The sequence below is a fragment of the Mauremys mutica genome, chromosome 9 (assembly GCF_020497125.1).
Source record: "Mauremys mutica isolate MM-2020 ecotype Southern chromosome 9, ASM2049712v1, whole genome shotgun sequence".
Classification (NCBI taxonomy): domain Eukaryota; kingdom Metazoa; phylum Chordata; order Testudines; family Geoemydidae; genus Mauremys; species Mauremys mutica.
The window spans coordinates 59994942-60016509 of NC_059080.1; the positions used below are offsets into that span (position 1 = coordinate 59994942).

General features: G+C 44.2%; 1 protein-coding gene across 1 annotated transcript in view; it reads right to left on the bottom strand.

Moving 5' to 3' along the window:
- Positions 1 to 5627, bottom strand: part of AMER3 (APC membrane recruitment protein 3) — a 48592-nt gene extending 42965 nt beyond the window's left edge. The window contains exon 1 of the mRNA XM_045030912.1: positions 5533 to 5627. The gene's annotated coding sequence lies outside the window, so the exon portion shown is untranslated. The remainder of the gene's footprint in view (positions 1 to 5532) is intronic.
- Between the last annotated feature and the right edge of the window lie 15941 nt (positions 5628 to 21568).

Consider the following 21568-nt stretch of genomic DNA (forward strand, 5'->3'; position numbering starts at 1 on the left):
ACCATGGCTCTGCGCTGTGGTGGTCTGTCCTTGCAGTGATGCTGCCCTCCGGCCAGGTCACATTCGCAAGTCTGTGCCTTTTCGGGTATGTATAAAGAGTCTAGCAGTGGGAGGAGGAGTCTTTGCAATTAATCAGGAGGCTTCAGGACTCCCCTCCATCTTGGGTTGAGATCTCACAGCCCAGATCCTTTATCATCAGGGTCTTCTCCCCACAAATAGGTTCCCTGCCGAAGGATAAACTTCTGTAGTTGTCCCTACTTAAAGGTTAGTAGAGGAGCCTGGGCCCACCCTCTCCACCAGGCTAAGATCCAGGGCCCAATGGTGGGCAGCTAGATCCTGCATCCTAGGGTGCTATGCAGCTGCCTCCCTGGATCACTTCCCACCAGTCCCCTCTCTTCCCCCAGGGTAAAGCAAAAAAGAGAAACACAAGGATAAAGTCTCTAACCTCCAGAGTGTGTCAGGTCCTTTTTTGTAGGCTTGGACAGGTCACTACAGTCAGGCCTCAGGCAGCAAGAGCTCCTAGGTTGCTCCTTCTCAGAAGCCCAGCATGTAGGTCAGCTCATCTGCCTATTTTTGAGGTGCTCTGCTCCCCTTGTAAAGCTCCTTCTCCAGCCTGTGCAGGCATAGCAGGTGTGGTGGAGTGAGGCAACTTGGGCGCAGAGCAGCTCTCTGACCCCTGCTTTTCCAGTGGGGGATTTGTACACCTTATCACAGAGTGCAATCTATAATTTTCTGTAGTGCTACTTTTATTATAAAAAATCAAAAGTAGCTTTTATAAAAGGCACCACTAAATATCACTGGACAGTTGGATTGGCTTGACAAACATTAAGTGTACAATGACCAACTATAGTACATAGATGCATTGGCAAAACATATGCACACTGGTTACTTTTAAATGCACATGCATTGCATAGTTCATTGCAAATTTGGCATCTAAACCTGTGTGATACAGTGTTCAGTACAGTTGATGTTTGCATGCAGTAGATAAACACTTAACTAAAATACTCATAAAAGTATTATGCCATAGTCAACTCTCCTGGAATTATTTCATAAATTGACAGCACTTGTTTCTCCTCCTCCCTATGCCAGTGTAAATCAGGAGTAAAGCAATGGGATTATAGCTGCATAATTCAGAACCGAATCAAACTCATCATGCAAGCTCCCATGCAAACGAAATTCTTATTGGACAAAAAGAGTGGCCCAGATTTTTATTCAAAGGCCTGGGCTTTTTTGTTGTTTTTTTTTAAATCCCTTCAGATCTGCACTGAATTAAACCTCAGTTTAGAATTAAATTCTGTAGTTCTGCATCATTTACACATACACTAAAACTAAAAAATCATCTGGGCCCTGAAAGCCAGCAATAATTGAGAATGAATTACTGCACATTAAAAGATGCATTAGCAGCACACTGTTACATCCAACACTCCATTGATAAACCATGCACAGCTACACTAGCAGAATAAATAACTGCCAGTGTTTCAAAGGAGGTGTATAAACATGGGGCCAGCCTCGGATCCAGCTCTTCTGCACCCAGTACAAGTCAGGAAGGGTGGTTTTTAAACCAGCTTTTTATGCACCCTCCCCCCAGTTGTGAGCTTGGCACAATCTGAAGACATAACTTGGAGCAGTCTTAGGGCTCCTCTAAATTGTAGCAACTGCCCATGGCCTCTAAGAGGATGTTCTGTTAGCTGAATCTGACCATCCTCCCACAATGGACAGGTAGGTGCGGAGGAGTACATTGCTCGGACAGAGACATACCTTAGGGGAGGATCTATTAATGGAGATTCTCTGTGTCCTAGTAAGGAGGAGAGGATGGAAGGTGATAAAATAAAGGTAGGATCTTATGAGAAACAATCAAATGAAAAAAAAGTCCCATTCAATTACATCCCGTAATGGCAGACAGCTAAAAAGTGACAAGCTTAAGTCTAAATAATAAGATGGGTGAACTTGAGTGCCTCATGTTGAATGAGAATATTGATGTAAGAGGCATCACAGAAACTTGGTGGAACAAGAATAATCAATGGGACACAGTAATAGCAAGGTACAAAATAGATTGGAAGGACAGAACAGGTCGGGAAGTGGCACTATATATGTGAAAGAAAGCGTAGAGTCAAATGAAGTAAAAATCTTAAATGAATCAAACTGTACCATAGAATCTCTATGGATAGTAATTCCATGCTTGAATAATAAGAATATAGCAGCAGGGATATACTACTGACCACCTGACCAGGATGGTGATAGTGACTGTGAAATGCTCAGGGAGATTAGAGCGGCTATTAAAATAAAAAACACAATAATGGGGGATTTCAACTATCCCCATATTGACTAGGTACATGTCACCTCAGGACGGGATGCAGAGATAAAGTTTGACACCTTAAATGACCGCTTCTTGGAGCAGCTAGTCCTGGAACCCACAAGGGGGAAGGGAATCTTCTGGCAGCCAGATCCATGGCCATCCAGTGGCATAAAGCAATTTTTAGTAGAGGCTCTGGTATGGCCTATAATCAGCACATTTATAACACGGGGGAAGGCAGGAAATGGTGGCAAACTTTAGGGTGATGTGTGACTGTATATGTGAACAGTGTGTAGAATACATGATGGTGTGGTGATAGATAAAGGTTTTATCAGCATGATTTTGATGTAGCCATGTTATTCATAGATGGAAATGTGAGTTCTTCAGATCATCTGTAATGAATGCTAATAAATACTTTTCTATCTCACTACACCATTGCATATTTGTACATCTCACTGATGCTACAGAAAAGTTACTTTACAAATGTTTTAGAGTTTTTAGGAAAAGGTTATTGGGATGTTTTTGCACCCCTTTGCTGCAAAGCGCACTGTTGTTTACCATGAATCCAATTGTGCAGAATTGAGAAGGAGCCATTAAAACCTGCTAGAAATAGCTGAAGCAAGCTTTAATAATGTCATGAACCTGAGGTTTCCAAGTCCTCTCTGTTAGGTGGTGTGGTGTGCCCTATTGGGAAAGTAAACCCAGCCTTGGGCTGTAACTGCCCTGCTCCTAAGCAATTTGTCCTGAATTGATACTCTGTTGTGTCCCGCCAGAGGCAGCATTGTTACAGGCATTTGTTCCAAAATCTTATTAGCTGTCTAGCTGGAGACTCTGGTCATATGTATAATTGTGATGGGTTTTCACTGGAGACTACAAATGGAGCAAAGTTAGGGAGAGTTTTTAGGTATTTTATGGGAATTTTTTATTTCTCTTTTGTTATTTGTAATGTAATAGTTTATTCTTAAACAGTAACACCATGAGAAGGAGGTGCCTTACCCAACCACATACTATATAGTGTCTAAACTTGCCCCTTTTCTAGGGTTTGATCTTATTAATTAAATCCATTGACAAACTTTTATGGACAATATTCTTTCTAATTACTGATTTTTAAAACTGAGAGGAAAAATCCAGTATGCATGTTTTTAGGGTAAAATGTTTGAGGTATCTAATTCCCTTTTCAAAAGTGACTTCAGCACGGTGGACTTACATGTCTGAGTGTCAAAGTCACTTTTGACAATGGGTCTTGGATGCTTTTGAAAATGTACTCCTTGCTCCAAAATAAAAACTGTGGTATGATATTTTTGGACAAGAATATCATGGAAAATGTACGTACTTTAAAAAAAAACCCAAAATAATTTTTTTAACAGGTAACGCTCTGAAGTGAAATTTATTCTCAAATTTTTAATGAAGAATTTGAAGAATAGGAAATGACAAAGAACTGAATGCTTCAGGAAGCCTACTAGAGACTTTGCCATGCTGGCTAATTAACTTAAGGATATGCTGAGCTACTATAGTGATGGGTGCCAATCCAAAACCCTAAAAAAGATTAACAAAGAAGTGTAAGGGGCTTAGTGTCCATGATTCCTATTAAAATCAATGGGTATTACAAATGCTTAGCACTTGTTCTAGATCAATTAACAGAGCATAAAGCAGAGTATATTATTTACTGAAGGGGCTCTGTGAAAGTAACTAAATTCTATTCTCCCAAACAAACACTAAACTCCCTTTACTAAAGGTCACAAAACAAAGCCAATGGAGAATTTTCCTACTATTAATAGGAACATGCAGTTCTTTTTCACTATTTATTGATTTATAATTAAAAACATCCAAAGAAGTTCCCTGCTGAACCGCGATGATATTCTCTCTGCAGTTACTGTAATACGCAATTCTGTTTCTTAAAGGCAGACAGACATAACGTTCCCTCACAGTGGAAACCAAAGAAGATTTTTAAAGCATTGCTCATCTTCTCACTTCTTAAATGGATTACTCTGCCAGTATTTTATTCCATTTCTCCTTTTTAAAAATGGCACTAATGATTCATGTTACAGAGGGAAGTTTGTTTTTAAATAAACCTCTGACATGTAGACCTATGCTGGGATGATACCACCTGCTTGGAGTATTCTTGTCATCGTTATTAGTGGTTAAATGCTATCATTCCTCTTTATCACCTACCTCTCTTGGGTAACCCAGAATACCTAATAATTTGAATATACATTTAGGTCAGGCTCTGCTTTTTCTCACTAAAAGACCTAAAGAAACACACCATCGTGTGTACACAATAAAATCTTACACATCACATCAGAATACTATAAGGATCTGTAATTAAATGTTTAATTTTATTAGCAATGTGCTACAGGAAAGTCTGAACCTTAAATTAATCACTGCCAACTGCTCACTAAAGCTGAGATGTCAGTAGTTAAATTAAAGCCCTTGGTATGCAGAGCTCTGCAGTGTTGTGTGTTTAAATGTGCTGGGTACATATAAAAGATCAAAAAGGGTGAAGAAAAACAAGCATTCTTTTCCCCCAGTTCATTGTACAGGGCATGTAAGCTGTAGAATCTCTACATGTTCAGCACAATGGCTAGCTCCTAGCCACCAGTTTCATTCCCTTGATTAGTCAGCTGAACAGTTGCAGTAATTACTAGCACTTGCAGCTCTATGCCAAGGGAAAACAGGGAGAGAACTACACTGAGGAACATGGGAGAGGGGTGAATTCATTACAAAAGAAGGAAACCTTCATGGCAAAACCTTTGCATTACCCTGCATAGCTCAGTTTTTCTTCTGCACCTGAAGCTGAGAGAAAGGTACTGGCTCAAAACATTTTTCCTTACATCTTGTGGGAGAGCAGCATAAACTCCAGCGCAGTGAGCTGTTTAACCATTAGCCTATTTCCAGGGAGAAAATAACTGCACAGAAATCTCTGCTGTGTACCTGAAAGGGAAACTGTGAATTTATTACTTGCTGTGTCCAGCAGCCAGTTGTATCAGACAGCGAAGTGTTAACCTGGCCAGCCCTTGTCACTTTCAGTTATTTATTGCTTTGAAAGAGATTGAATGTGCACATCAAAAATGTATAAGAAAATAAATAAAGGAAAATCAGTGCTCCATGCTAGTGTCAAAACAAGCAATCATCCCAAAATAATAGTCTGCCCCTTGGAGTCTCGTTGTAGGTGTCAGAGCGAAAGGAATTCCTTTGCACGAACAGCTAACAATAAGGCAGATGACAAAAATCTTACTCACCATGTTTCACCATTCAGCAGTAATCCTCTCTACTATAGTCTTGTTGCAGAGGCTGAGAATCTTTATCCAGAGGCTCCTGTGATGCTTTTCAGACTCTGAGGGGCTGTACTACTGCTGCTCTCCACTGGTATTCTCCACCTCCTATCTTTTCCTCCTCCTCCTTCCCCTTCCCTCATCCCCCACCCTCCAATCCTTCCAGCTTGTAGCTTGCTGTACCCTACATAGATTCTAGGTTTCCCCGTGTAGCTTGATTTAGGAAAGATGTTTGTTTCAGCCTTCTGTTTGGTAGCAAGTAAATGCCTCCATTGCTCAGGGGCAAAAATCAAAGGTAAACTAGAGAGCTCACAGCCAACATCCTGGTTATACTACACACATAACAGGTTTGGAATAATTCAGGAGCACATTTATTGTAATTGTATTTCTCCTACCAATTTTCATAGCTGACTGGAATACAAAAATACCAGAGTGAACAGATACTTCTAGGTTATTGCAATGCATCGCTGTTCAACATGTATTAAGATTATTGAAGTGTATCACCCTTTGAAGAAGTGATTTAAAGGGGACTGTTATGGAGAGAGACAGTGCCTTCACATATACTACTTCTGATATTAAAGAAGGAATCTCACACTGGAGCAAACTGGGGATGGGAGGAGAGGGAATACTTATACCAAAAAATGTAATTGGCTAGTATTTGTCTTAGGTGGGTTTTTTAAGTCACTGAATATGTTTTGTTTTAACCAGCTTTCCTTAGTAAGTCCAGTCCAGTTTTTGCTTGATTTTGCAGTGAAGGCAAAATTAGGGGTTATATCAGGGGTGCTGGAATAATGAGTATAGTGGTGGGTGCTGAGAGCCATTGACCCAAACTGTAAACCCCGCATATAGTGGAACCACTTCAAGTCAGGGGGTGCTGCAGTACCCCTTGCACCTCTAGTTCCAGCACCTATGTATCATATCACAGTCTGTTTATGGAAATGAATTTAATATCAAAATATTGGGGCTTAAATTCCATGTCATGTTGAGCTAGATCCTCTTCCTTTCTTCTCTTTCCTCAGCCCTCCCCCCCCCCAAATACTTTAGCCAGGGAGGGGTTGAAAATTGGACAGAATCCCATATTTTTAAAGGGAGGTTAATTTTGCCACCTTAATCCCCTGTACCTCTCCTCCTGGCCTTCACCTTCGCCATTCCCATCTCCTCTCCCCTTGGTTGTAGCAGTTCCCTGGGTTGGGGCCTGACAGGGATTCTCATATGAGGATTCTCCTAAAAACAGAGCAGTGTTTATACATAATGGTCTAAAACACTCCGGTAACACTAGTGTGAGCTGTAGCTTGGGACTGTACTTTATATGTGGGTGTGACGGTTCTCAGTGTACCTTGTTACCACTGCCTCTAGGGAGAGGTAGCCTTGCCCATGATGGCTGGGTGTTAGCTCCCTAACACCACCAGACTATTAGCCACTCAAGTGTCCTCCTCTGGGCTTTGCCAGCCCTGTCTTCACCCTACAGGCTAACGAGAGGTGCGCCCCAATCCCCAAGTCCCTCTGAATCATTCCCCTGTGATATCCAGCCCCTGACACTGGCTGCTCACAGGAATCCCAGATCCTCTGCCCCCAAAGGAGCAGTGTGCCCCTGTTTTACCTTAAACCCCACAGCATCTGTAATAAAACAAGAGAAGGTTTATTTAAGAAAGAACAGGGATTCAACTAAAGCCAAGAGAGAGCAGCAGAAACAAATGGTTACAATGCAAAACAAAATCATAAAGCACAATGTAGGGCCTACACTTAATAGCTACCTTTCCTATCTAATACAGTAGGTTTTCCTTTCAAAATTCAGTCTGTTGCACAGTTCGATGGCTTCACAGGAACCAGGATCCAAACTTCCATGAAAAACACTCCCACTCTGCAAGCCGTTTCTCCAGTGAACAGATACAGAGTGTGAGTGTCTGTCCCCATCCTGTGTCAGATGGAAACAGCCGTTTGTCTTTACTCCGAGACAGGGTGCTCTCCTGTCTTTTTGTAATGTTCCTTTTTTCCCCAGGTGCTTTCAATCATTTGCAATTGTCTCTGATGGTTTTCCATTGCAAGTCTTGGGATGGAGCAAGACTGGGCAACTGAGCCTTGCTTTACTCTGCCTGCTAAATGGAAGGGTGACAACCTGCTCCTGTTCGAATGGGCCATCACCACGATACATTATCCCCTGGTGATAAGCTTTTACTCCAAGTCCCCCCAAAAAATAATACTTTCAATAAAGCTGTGTTATCCAGCACTTTACCAACCAGAAATCTCCATAAACCAGCATTTCTGATCTTAATTGAAAGTCTGGTTTGTAGTCGGATTGGTGTGGGGCTGGAGTTGGGGCCTGGGAGAGGGCGAGGGGTGCGGGCTCTGGGAGGGAGTTTGGGTGTGGGAGGGGGCTCAGAGCAGGGGGTTGGGGTGCGGGAGGTGTTTCAGGATGCTGGATCCAGGTGGTGCTCACCTCGGGCGGCTCCCTGCAAGCAACGACATGTCCCTGCTGCTCCTAGGCAGAGGCACGGCTAAGCATCTCTGCATGCTGCCTCCTCCTATGCCCCAGCCCTGAGCCCCCTCCTGCACCCAAACTCCCTCCCTCTTAGTAAACCAGAATTTTTCACTTACCAGAACCCCCATTCTCCCAACATGCTGGATAACAAAGCTTTTACTGATCGACAAGGTGGGTGAGGTAATGTATTTTATTGGACCAACTTCTGTTGGTGAGGGAGACAAGCTTTCAAGCCACACAGAGTTCTTCGTTGGGTCTGGGAAAGGTACTGAGAGTGTCACAGCTAAATCCAAGATTGAACTGAAAATTTAGCGTAAGTAGTTAGCACATAGTTCAAGGAACCATTCAAAGTCAATGCTAATTATTTATGCCAAACTATCTGTTCGATCCTGTATTTAGCTGTGACACACTCCGTACCTTTCCCAGACCTGAAGAAGAGCTCTGTGTCAGCAACAGATGATGGTCAAATAAAAGATTTTACCTCAGCCACCTTGTCTCTAATGTCTTGGGACTGACACAGCTTCAACAAAACTGCGTACTTTCAAATATGGTAACATTACTCCTTAAATATTACCCATTCATACATCTCACAGTGACACATGCACTGACTCTGTGGGTGCTCCAGGGCTGGAGCACCCATGGAAAAAAATTAGTGGGTACTTAGCACCAACTGGCAGCCAGCTCCTCCCTGCTGCCCAGTGCCTCCCATCTGCCAGCAGCCCTGCCAATCAACTCCTCCCCATCCCTCCCATCGCCTCCCACCCACCATGATCAGCAGTGTGCAGGAGGCGCTGGGAGGGAGGAGGAGCAGGGATGGGGTGGAAATAGGTGGGAAAGAGGCAGGGCAGGGCAGGACTGGGGTGGGGTGGGAAGAGGTGGGACCTTGGAAGGGGTGGAGTGGGGGCGGGGTCCAGAGCAGGGATGGGAAGAGACAGGGTAGGGGTGGAGGTTTGGGGGAAGGGGTGGAGTGTGGGCAGTGCTGGGGCAGAGGAGGGGGGTCAAGCACCCCCAGGTAGAGAGGAATTCAGCACCTATGCACAGTGATATTGTCTTGATAAGGCATATGATTTCTGTAGATACTTGCACATTACCCCATATGGATAAATACCCTACAAGACAGTGCCTCAGACTTGCACTGATTCCAAAGCCCTGGCTATGATTTCACAGAAGGATCAGCTAGCAGGAGCCGGCCTGTGAATGAGCAAACTGTGTTTGAACACTAATAGCTCTGGAAATTGGGTTAAGAGCAATTGTGAAGAAAGCCATGTGAAATAGGAATGGATTTACATGGTCTGATATTTTTGACTTAGCATGAAATATTAATGTGTATTGAGTTCTGATTTCAGATGGTGAAAGCTCGCTACACAGATGATCTTGGCTTTGAGGAGCCCTCACTTAGTGTGTTCTAATGAGGGATGAGAAAACGTTAAAGGGTTTTCAAGCTCTTTCTCTAAACAAAGTTAGTGCATGTTAAAATGCTGGCAGCAGGGGCGGCTCTACCTTTTTGGCCGCCCCAAGCAGTCATGCACGGGAGGCGCCCCGGAGCCGCGGGACCAGCGAACCGTCCGCAGTCATGCCTGCGGGAGGTCCACTGGAGCCGCGGGACGAGCGCCCCCTCCGCAGTCATGCCTGCGGCAGGTCCAGTCGTCCCGGGGCTCCGGTGGACCTCCCGCAGGCATGACTGCGGCAGGTCCGCCGGCCCAGCCTGCCGCCCCCCCCGGGAAAGGGCCGCCCCACGCGCGTGCTTGCCGCGCTGGGGTCTGGAGCCGGCCCTGGCTGGCAGATATTGCAGATCAATCAGAGGTCACATGCTTCATGTGTGCTCATCACTGCTGAAGTTCAAGGTTCTCAGTGCCCCAAGAGAGATCAGGGGAGTTAGATTTGTATTTGCATAAAATCAGCATGCATGATTACTGAAATGCATTTTTACATGTCCAATTGTGTGCATACAATTCTAAACGTCTGTACTTGGGTGTGTAATACCATCCACGACACACAGGCAGCAGGAAACAAAGCTGCAGTGTTAAGTTTGTAAAAGCACAAAGTAGACAATACTACATGTGCAGCCACAGAAGAGGAAGACAAATCCTCACCATGGATGTAGGGAGAGTGGGGCAGACACATGGTGTTGGTTCCAGGAGAGTAGCCCCTCAGGCCTTTCCAGCACTGTCAGTTCCTAGGATGAAATCTGGGTCTTTCTTCTTTTGGAGTTGGGGTAGGCCTCTCAATAGTCACCCCTTCATCTTCCACCTGATGCCCATTCTTCCCTTGAGGGAGCAGCGGAGATCCTTCTTCAGACCTGGAGGATGGACTCAAGTCTCCTAATTCAGAATCTCCATTCCAGGGGCTGTCCTCGGCACACTCAGAACCATTTGGGATGGATCCAAGGCTCAGAGAGACAGCTCCAGAGATGAGGGGATTTCAGCTCCTGGGGAGTTTGCTTTCTTGCTCAAGCTTCGCTAGGAGTGCCTTCTTCAGGGCCTGTCAAGTCCCTGTCGTAGAGGGAAGGAAATGGGAATTATGAATTATCAAGCACATTAGTTAAATACAGTGTTGTCATAGTGATATTTTGGGCCCAGTCCTGCTCCCAGGTTAGCCATGGGTAAAACTCCAATTGAGCTACATGGCAGCAAAATCAGGGCCTTTATATGTTGCCGTATAACTCACTTTTTCAAAAAGTTGTGAAATATTTCACAGTTTTATAAACTATTTTTTCCCATCACCACCTCACTGCTTAACTGTCAATCCCAAGATATTTCTCTGTAGGTCATGAACTACTGGCGAACACTGAAGCCAAATTATTGAGGGTAGTTATTAGGTTGCTATATGTCAGTGGTTCTCAACGAGGGGGTACATCATCTCATCTAGATATTTGCCTAGTTTTACAACAGGCTACATAAAAAACATTAGGGAAGTCAGTACAAACTAAAATTTCATAGACAATTATTTGTTTGTATTGCTCTGTATACTATACACTGAAATGTAAGTACAATATTTATATTCCAATTGATTTATTGTATGATGATTTGGTAAAAATGAGAAAGTCAGCAATTTTTCAGTAATAGTGTGCTGTGACACCATTGTATTTTTATCACTAATTTTGTAAGCAAGTAGTTTTTAAGTGAGGTGAAAATTGGGGGTACACAACACCAGTCAGACTCTTGAAAGGGGTACAATAGTCTGGAAAGGTTGAGAACCACTGCTATATGTCACTATGCAGAGGAACTGTATTCCCCTCTATGATCCAGCAAGTGCATCCACGCTCAGGCTTCTGGCTCCCGGATTGTTGCCTTTCTTGGGTGGAGAGACCCACATCTCACTCCCTCCTGCCTGGGATATTCCCAGGCTGAGCAGTTCCCTGCCTTCACTGTGTTGGTCCTAGCAACAGGCTGCTTAAACTAACCTGCTTGCTTTCTCTTTAGAGGGTGATAACAGTGTAACTGCCCTCAGTTATAGTTACCACACAGCTCTTTCTATGCAAGCTTATTCTTTGGGTGAAAGCATTACAGAGAAAACATTCAAAACAATAAAAGAACCTACATGTATGCTAATAAGCTTCCGGAAATCTCTCACACTCACACCCGCCATCTCTAACATAGGCTATGGCAGGAGCAGTCCTTCAAAAAACCCAAAAGCCTCTTTTACGGTCACAAGTTCATAACAGCTTCAGCTCAGAACTAGCACACTCATGACAACTTTGGTCCATCCTTTATACAGTTTGGGGGGCTTTGATCTGGAGTTTCCAGGAACAGGTAAATAGTAAACTATGGGTCTCTCTCCCCAGGGCATAGCTTCAAAAGGCTGGCTTTGGAGGGGAGAATTTTTGCATTTCCCTCTTCCCAAGTACTTCCTAGGGAACCCACTTCATGCATATTGTCCCAAAAAAGTGCTTTGAAATTCCTAATATTTTCCAGAGATTGCATTATTCAGTCTCCTAGAGAAGTTATGTACAATAACACATACACAATTGCATTTTTAATACAATGGATCCCAAATACAATGGACCCCCATTGTCTGGGGATTGGTCCTGCTTTGAGCAGGGGGTTGGACTAGATGACCTCCTAAGGTCCCTTCCAACCCTGATATTCTATGATTCAAAGGTATTAAACTTTATTCAATAAGATTTATCCAGGATATTGCACCATATTGTCAGTCCATTACAACTCACCAAAGGCAAACTATGCTGTTTCAAAATCATCGACCGGCAGAAGTAGGCAGCTGGTATTTCAGTACAATAGACCTATGGGGCAGGAAAAAAAATCACTGGAATAATTCAGTTTAAGACAAAGGAATTATACCATGGATGAATTTGGACCATGATATATCTTGCCAACATATCAAATCTCTAAAAACTGAGACTATAATGATCCCCAGCTGAGTTTTCTGCTAACATCAGCTTAAACTTAATTATTCATACATTCTTATCAGTATTCAATGATTTTTGTGTGTCTAAGGGCTTGTCTACACTGGCACTTTACAGCACTGCAACTTTCTCACTCTGGGGTGTGAAAAAACACCCCCCTGAGCACTGCAAGTTTTAGCGCTGTGAAGCACCAGTGTAACAGTTCACCAGGGCTGGGAGCTATGCCCCCCATGGAGGTGGGGTTTTTTTGTTTGTTTTGTTTTGTGTTTTTTGAGTGCTGGGAGAGCTCTCTCCCAGTGCTCTGCTGCGACTACATAAGCCATGTCAAAGCACTGCCACAGCAGCACTTTAACATTGCCAGTGTAGACTAGCCCTTAGAGTATTGGTAATGGGATATAGAGCCCTTCACCTCCAGGTCACTAGCATGAGTCTGACTGAGGCTGGAAGCAAACAGTCATTGTTACTAGCTAGCTACTCTTCAGCAGCTTACCTGAGGTTAATTGCTGGTCTCATTTCAGTAGTTAGTGAACAAATGTCTGTTGCACAAATTACAATCACACATTGTTACTATCAGAAACAATGCTTAGCAGTTATATATCTACAACCTATTCTGGACAATGATCCCACACTTTCACAGGCCTTGGGTGGCAGGCCAGTCCTTGCCCACAGACAACCTGCCAACCTGAAGCATATTCTCACCAGTAACTGCACACCGCACCATAGTGACTCTAGCTCAGGAACCAATCCATGCAACAAACCTCAATGCCAACTCTGCCCACATATCTACACCAGCGACACCATCACAGGACCTAACCAGATCAGCCACACCATCACCGGTTCATTCACCTGCACGTCCACCAATGTAATATACGCCATCATATGCCAGCAATGCCCCTCTGCTATGTACATCGGCCAAACTGGACAGTTTCTACAGAAAAGGATAAATGGACACAAATCAGATATTAGGAATGGCAATATACAAAAACCTGTAGGAGAACACTTCAAACTCCCTGGCCACACAATAGCAGATCTTAAGGTGGCCATCCTCCAGCAAAAAAACTTTAGGACCAGACTTCAAAGAGAAACTGCTGAGCTTCAGTTCATCTGCATATTTGACACCATCGGCTCAGGATTAAACAAAGACTGTGAATGGCTTGCCAACTACAGAACCAGTTTCTCCTCCCTTGGTTTTCACACCTCAACTGCTAGAACAGGGCCTCATCCTCCCTGATTGAACTAACCTCGTTATCTCTAGCTTGCTTCTTGCTTGCTTATATTTACCTGCCCCTGGAAATTTCCACTACTTGCATCCAATGAAGTGGGTATTCACCCACGAAAGCTCATGCTACAAAACGTCTGTTAGTCTATAAGGTGCCACAGGATTCTTTGCTGCTTTTATATATCTACTTGTTTGTCTTCACAGGATTTTACAAACAACTACATCAAAAATCTCCTGTTCCCTCTCACCAGTTGTGAGGTTCTGTGATCTCCATATGGCAGTGAAGGAGGCTGAGGCAGAGAGGTTAAGTGGTTGGAGTCACTGCTGACATCAGAATTAGAACTTGGGGGTTTCCTGCCTTTCAGACAGACCTCAGTCTGCCAATAATGGTGGACTAAGTGAACATAAAGGGGTGCTGGTGCCTCCAGGCCAGAGTCATTACATTTTCAGTGTTGTGATTCTGGCAACTGTCACTAGGAGAGGAGAAAAGAAAATGGACATTTTTTTCTCCAAAACTTCTCGTGACATTTTTTTGAAGTTCATCAAACTTCCTTTAAAACAGAAATGTTTTGACCAGCTCTAATCACAACCAATAACTTTAAAAAGCCAGCCTGCAGTATTTCTACTTCAGAAATGTACAGCTGCACCAGAAACCCCCCAAATTACTTTACAACTGGCTAATAAAAATAATCATGAACATTCACAGGTCCCTGTAACACAATAGTAGCAAATTACACAGTACACACACAACAGCAATGCCTGTGTGAGTATATAGGCACAGCCACATAAATACTAAATACAAAAAGAGGGCCCATATTTAGAATTCTATCTCGTTCCTGATGTTCCACAGGGTGTAGTTTAGACATGATCATGTCACAGGGTGACGCTGACTCTTTAAAGGTCTATCTACATAGCCCATGGCAGTGAGCCTGCCAGCCCAGGTCAACAGACTCACACTAGTGGGGCTAACGCTCTAAAATTTGCTGTGTAGACAGCACTTTGGAGTTGTGGGCTCGGGCTCTGAAGCCTAGGGATGGGGTGGGCTTCAGGTCCCAAGCCACAACCTCAATATGCTGTTTACACAGCTATTTTTAGAGCGCTGCATGAGCCCTGTCAGCCTGTGCTAGAAGGCTCGCTGCCATGGGCTGTGTAAAACACACACTCAGAGAGAACAGAGCCAGCACACCTGTGATTCATTTGCTACCTCCAGTTGGGCTTAAAAGAGGGGACCTGAGCCCATGTGGGTTCCCACCACATGACCTGGTGAGAGAGGGTCGCCTTAGAGCATGGACTAAGTCAGTCTGGAAAAGGGCATGTGAGATCTGCTAGAGGCCAGAGTGGGACTGTGGAAGGTTCCAGAGGAAAGTGGTTGTTGGTTTCTGGAGAAAGGCTGAAGGCGGTGAAGGCAGGAAAGAAGCAAAAGGGGTTTGCTGGCTGACCTCCCCAAGCCAGAGATCCAGGGCCAGAAGGCTGAGGGCCAGAGAGTAGCAGAGGGCGTTGCCTGTTGACTTTTAAGCTGGAAAACTGAAGCTGGTCACCACAGGGGCATGAAGAGGGTGGGAGGAGGGATGGGAAGCAGAGGGTCTTACCCGCTAATGTCTCCATACTAGAAAGCTGAATCCAGGAGGACAGTGGAAAGGCCAGGGGGAGTGAAGGATGCTCCCTGGGTGAGGATGATCTCCCAGCAGAGAGATTGTGGGGATTCCGGCTGGGAAGAGCAGGGTTCCATCTACTGGCTGTCCTGGCAGAGGGACAGAAGACTGAAAAAGAGCCTAATTGCGGCAGACGACACTGGAATATGGTATGGAAGGACTCCCAGCAGAGAGCCTTTGGAGGAAATGGGGGGGGAACTCCACTGGGAAGAGTGGGTTTTCAAGAACCACATGCACTTGGTATGGGAAATGGGCTGTTTCTGGTATTTTTGTTGGGGATTATTTTAACAATGTTTGGTAATAAACCAACTCTAAAGAGGGGTGTTATTTAACCAAGAGAGCCTGAAGTGGAGTTGCTGGGGATTCTGAAAGGAGAAACGGAGGCAGACAGGCCTGTTCTTCTGCAGGAGGGTGCTCCAGGAAGGAGCCAAAGATGTTTTCACAGTTACAGTAAATAAGCAGTGAAGCTGAAGGCACTGAGCTTGCTAAGAGACATTTGGTTAATGTATCATGGTTATTGACAATGCCCAGGTCAGCACTGGGGTTGGAGCTACAGTAGTAATCAGCATGTATTAACATACAGTATTTTATGAGCCTTCCAGCTGGCAGGCCAGTTAAACTAGGGTGATGTGCTGAGCATTGCTATTTGTACGCATTCACAGCCTTGCAGGCTCCAAGGCACGGTGTAACAATGGCAAACTCATCTCTCCCTGGGTTTGATTTTTTGACATGTGATTATTAATGCTTTCAGAGCATCTGTTCTGGCTCAGTGGTGCTTAGCCTATACTACAATGTTTATAGATGGCTTTTCTTAACATGCAGCCTCTTCTTGTTAATAGCAGAAGCATCCATGATACATGGGATAGTGTGGTCACTGGGAGACGGGAGAGAATGCTGGGAGTACACTGAAAGCTGAACTCACCTGGGGATGGGAAAGTGGCAATATATTACTCTGATGTCGCCTGTATGTTCTTCCTGCTTTTGTTCAGAGATGTAGTGTGTCACTACAACACGACAGCTTTATTTAAGAAAATCACTTAGAAATGGGTTTTGAAGCTTCAGATATGCTGATCCTGGGGATTTCTTGCCCTACAGAAAAATGTACTGTGGCCTAAGTATTCAAAAGTGTTTTTTGAGTACCTCAGTTTCTGGGTATCCAATTTAAGATACCCTAAAGAGGTATGGTTTTTCAGAAGGCTGGGAACCCAGCACTTTCTAAAAATTAGGCCCCTTTAAGGTGTGTCTTTAAGGCTGGGCCCCCAAAATCACTAGCCGGTTTTGAAAATCAGGCCTTGGATGCGTGGCTTTGTACTTCAGCAATGCTTTTCATACACCAAGAGCTCACAAAGCCCTGAACCTGAGAGTGGTCATATATGGACTGTGTAGGCAATAGCTGCAGCCATTATGCACGTAATATTTCACATACAGCCTGCACCATTCGAACCTGACTTACTGACAGGGGCGGCTCTAGGAATTTGGCCGCCCCAAGCACGGCGGCATGCCGCAGGGGGCGCGCTGCCGGTCCCGCGGCTCCGGGGGACCTCTTGCAGACGTGCCTGCGGAGGGTGCGCTCGGAGGGCGGCAGGCAGCTCCGGCAGACCTTCCGCAGTCATGCCTGTGGGAGGTCCACCCGAGCCGCGGGACCAGCGAACCCTACGCAGTCATGACTGTGGAAGGTCCACCGGAGCCGCCTGCCGCCCTGCCGGCAAAATGCCGCCCCAAGCGCGCGCTTGGCGCGCTGAGGTCTGGAGCCGGCCCTGCTTACTGAGAGAGTTTTCCTCTGGTCTCGTCACAAAAAGTGCCAGGGGATCTTTAATTTCCATCTGCAAAACAATTAGAGACCAACAGAAATATAAGTTTAACATCTGCATAGGCTGATGAAGTGGGTCCAACAACTGCTACTAAGTCTGGGACCATGTTGGCAGTGTGCAATGACCCAAAAGTGATGAGTGTCATGGAGCTGTGAAGAGAAGCTTGAGCTAGCAGTGCAGTGTACGTCATGTCTTGCTGCAGGGGCCTTTCAGGGAGGCTACACACTACCCACAATCATGGGAGTACATGGAGTTGGGCAGGTTCCTCTGACCCCACTTCTTTTCTCTATTCTGTACCTCCCCAGGCTAGCATGGATCTGCCCCAAAGTACCCATCCCCGGCTTAGAAACATTGCCTAAGCATAACAGAAATTACATCTCCTTATAGACTCTTCACCCCCTCTTCCCGCCCCCAGTCACTGCCTAGGGACTTATGTGAGGAAAGGAGATAGACAGAGAGAAGGCAGTTGCTGCTGCTATGGGGTTGGGGTTCAATGTTCTTCCTTTGCATGTTATTGCACATCTGGCTCTAAAATAGTGTGGCTGTCCACCCTCCTAGTAGCCCCACACCCTTTCAGCAGGAATTTCCAAACAAACTTATGTTCATACAGCACCTAGCACAATGGAGCCCTGGTCCATGATTAGGGCTCCGAGGTGCTACAAGAATAGAAATCATAAATAACTTCATCCTCCCTTCCAGCGTCAGTAGATGTTGTGATCTTTTGACATAGTCTAAACGTATATTGAGTTCCTGGATACTCTGCTATTCTGTTGATGAGTGCTGACATATAAGCTGCTGCTATAACAGTGTTTAATGTAACTTTCAAATGTATATTTTATTTTCTACTTAGTAAAGAGCTTGAGGCCCACATAAACTTTGTGATGACTGGGCAGTGGGGGTGGGGTTAAGTTGTTATTTCAATCTATCAGAAGATTGAATATCAGTATGATGCCAAAAACCATCATTTTAGAAGTCAATAATGCTCAGCAGAGTGTGCATTCATGTCAGAGTTTCAACAGTGAAACAGAACTCCATGTAGAAGACAGTGGGCCAGATTCTCAGTGACTGTGAATAGGTGTAGCCGCACTGAAGTCAACAGAGCTATACAGATTTGATGAGCTAGCAGCTGATGATCTAACCCAGTAAAAGCAGTCTTGTAAATTCTGCCACTTCACCACATCTGTTATAAATGAAGGGAGGGGTGAGGGGGTAGCTCCCTTTTATGGACACCCAACTAGCCAGTTCGCTGTAGAATCCCGCTTGGTAGCTGTTTTCTGCCTGCTTTACCTGTAAAGGGTTAAAAGTCTCCCAGGTAAAGAAAAGGAAGTGGGCACTTGACCAAAAGAGCCAATGGGAAGGTAGAACTTTTTAAAATTGGAAAAGAAACTTTCCCTTTGTGTGTTGTCCTCTCTGGGCTTCAGGGACACAGGCCAGCAATGCTGTAAGCAGCTTTAAGCCAGGTATGATTATAGATTATCAATTCGTACCTCAAACCTACTTATCTGAAGCCTCAGATATGTAAGTAAATTAGGGAATGTCTAAAAAGACACAATTAGGGTTATTTCTTTTATTTCTTATTGGTTTGTGAACTCCTCTGTGCTAACCCCAGATGCTTTTGTTTGCTTGTAACCTTTAAGCTGAACCCCCAAGAAAGCTATTTTGGGTGCTTGATTTTTGGAAATGCTCTATCCAGCAAAAGCCTAAGTTCCAGATGTATTTTCTTTCTTATTGTTTTTAATAAAATTTACCTCTTTTAAGAACAGAATTGGATTTTTGGTGTCCTAAGAGGTTTGTGCATGTTGTTTGATTAGCTGGTGGCAACAGCTCATTTCCTTTTTCTTTCTCAGCTCTTCCCTGGAAGCGGGGTGAAAGGGCTTGAGGGTACCCGACAGGGAGGAATTCCCAAGTGTGTCTTCCTGGGTTCCAAAAGGGGGTTTGCATTTGGGTGGTGGCAGCATTTACCAAGCTAATGTCAGAGAAACGCTGTAACCTTGGGAGTTTAATACAAGCCTGGAGTGGCCAGTATTAATTTTTAAAATCCTTACGGGCCCCCACCTTCTGCACTCAAAGTGCCAGAGTGGAGATTCAGCCTTGACAGCATCTAAAAAGCATGGGAATCCCCATTTTCACAGGGACACTACAACAGCTGCTCATCTTGGAAACTTGTTCCATGGTATTTTTCTCTCTCTGGTGGCATGGAGGCAGGGTTTGAGGACAGGACAGGCAGAGAAGGAACATAGCCAGGTGAATGCCTGTGTATCTGAGTGGTTAATGGTTGCTACTAGTGTTTAATTTGTGCCAGGGCTTGCCAGGATTGAGCCCCAGCCCCTCTACGCTTGCCAGTTGATAGCCCTGGCACCTCTGGGCTTCCAACCGGTAGCTGCAACTCTCTGGCCACCCAGTTCTGAAGGCAGCACCACCGCCAGCAGCAGCACAGAAGTAAGGGTGGCGACACAACACACATGCCACCCTTACTTCTGCACTGCTGCTGGTGGCGGCTCTGCCTTCAGAGCTGGGCACTTGTCCAGCAGCCTCCACTCTTCAGCCACCCAGTTTGAGCCCTGGAACCTCTTTCTTTAGAAATTAAGCACTGGTTGCTACTACAGCATGAGGGTTGCAGTAGTGTCTGTGGCGCAGCTCTGCAGCTGTTTTCTGTGTTGGCAGTGGTTTGTGGGGTGGGAATCTCTTGCCCAAGTCCTACATAGGACATCTGTGCAAAGAAAGAGAATTGGGCTTCATGGGTGATGCCTAAATAGCTAACATCTCTTTTGGAGATAAAACCTGCTACCTGACCTCTAGGTAGAATTAAAGAGAGAACCTGATCCTGGGAAGAAAAGGAAGTTTGGGAGCAGAAGAACGAGAGAACACGTGAGGAATTGTAACACTGATTCATTGTGTAATTGTTAAATTTCTAGAAAGGAGAACTGTTGAGGTGAGGGTTTTATTGCTTTTACATCTACTTTTTTTGTACTTTTGGTACTCAGTGTCATTGTACTAAGAGTGGACCCCATATACTGAATAATCTGTTTAGGCAGATATGCTGACAAGTTAGAGATCATTCCTAAACCATTCTTGTCTGGTATAACTATTTGCATACTTATTTTATTTCTTTTACACCTCTTTTGCTCCACAGTAAACTTTAAAACACACAATCAACTCCATTCCCCTCCCCCAGATGGTGAATTGAACTATTTGCTGCTTTCTAGTGTAGTTACACTTTACCAAGTGAATTTACTCTTCCCTTTCAGGTTTCTTTTCTGATGTACCTCAGGGAGGGAAAATCAGTAAGGAGAATTTTGGAATAAATATTTTATTTGTAAATGTTGTCGCAGTAATGTGAAAAAGTAAACAAAATAATTGAAACCAAAATGAAGGACAGAAAATGTTACCATCCATGTGGGAATCAGATGCATTTTGCAGGCTTGTGACTGTGAGGTGGTTGGTGACATAGCTGTAGTAGAATAATCTCAGTTCCCTGGTTTCAGCTACTGTGGTAGGTGCAGAGATCTCCCCGATTCTCCTGAAATGCTCTGGTGACTCCAATATTTTATGGACTTATTGCCTGTCTAGAAAATCTCACTGACATGCCAGGTCTGAGCATCATATTTTATTTGTGTTTAATATTCAGTGTTTGACAAATACCAGTATCAACTATTAGATGTTCAGTTTATGCAGATTATCACATTCCTACTTGTACATTACTGTGTCTCCACCATAGGCTCCTAAGAAGCCACCTTATTATACATGTATCTTTCCAGTTTTTTTGGCTTGCAGGGGTCATTTAGTTTCAGAAAAATTGTAGCTAACTGTGAAACTCGTCTTCAAAGAACCTGCATGAGTGAGAACACAAACCGAATCTGTATGGCTTTCTGACAAAGCTCCTCTAAGCAGGGCTGGCTCTAGACCCCAGCGCGTGTAGCCTGATTTGGGGAGGGTTAATAGGGACAGTGGAATTTATCCACTTAATTTAGTTTTATTTAATAATTAATTTTCTAATTAATTAGTAATGTTAGTAATAATTGATAGATATTAATAATATAGGTATGGCTCGCCAATATGTGTGATCAGAAGATAAAAGTTCGTCTTGAATCAGGCTTCACAGAATTTAATACAAGGAGATTGGATTATGTGACAGAACTATACTGAGACAGAATTAGTCAAACAAGACCTTTTATTTAAAATCAATGAAACAAGAAGTAAATGTAAAATGTTAAAAGCAGTATGAGATTACAAAGTTACAAAATATCACAGTTCTTTAAGAGATATGATATGATATTACACAGTTCTAAATGCACTTTGCAGCAATAGCACTCAGAAGATTTCACACCTTTGCTAGAGGAAGTTACCAAAAGACTGGCTATGACTTAAACCCTTCTTAGCATAGATGCTTTAGAGGTGAAGTAGAAATTAAGAATTATTTCATACTTACAGCTGTGAAAGGACAGAACACTACGACTTATCAGTAGTTGACAGCTTTCG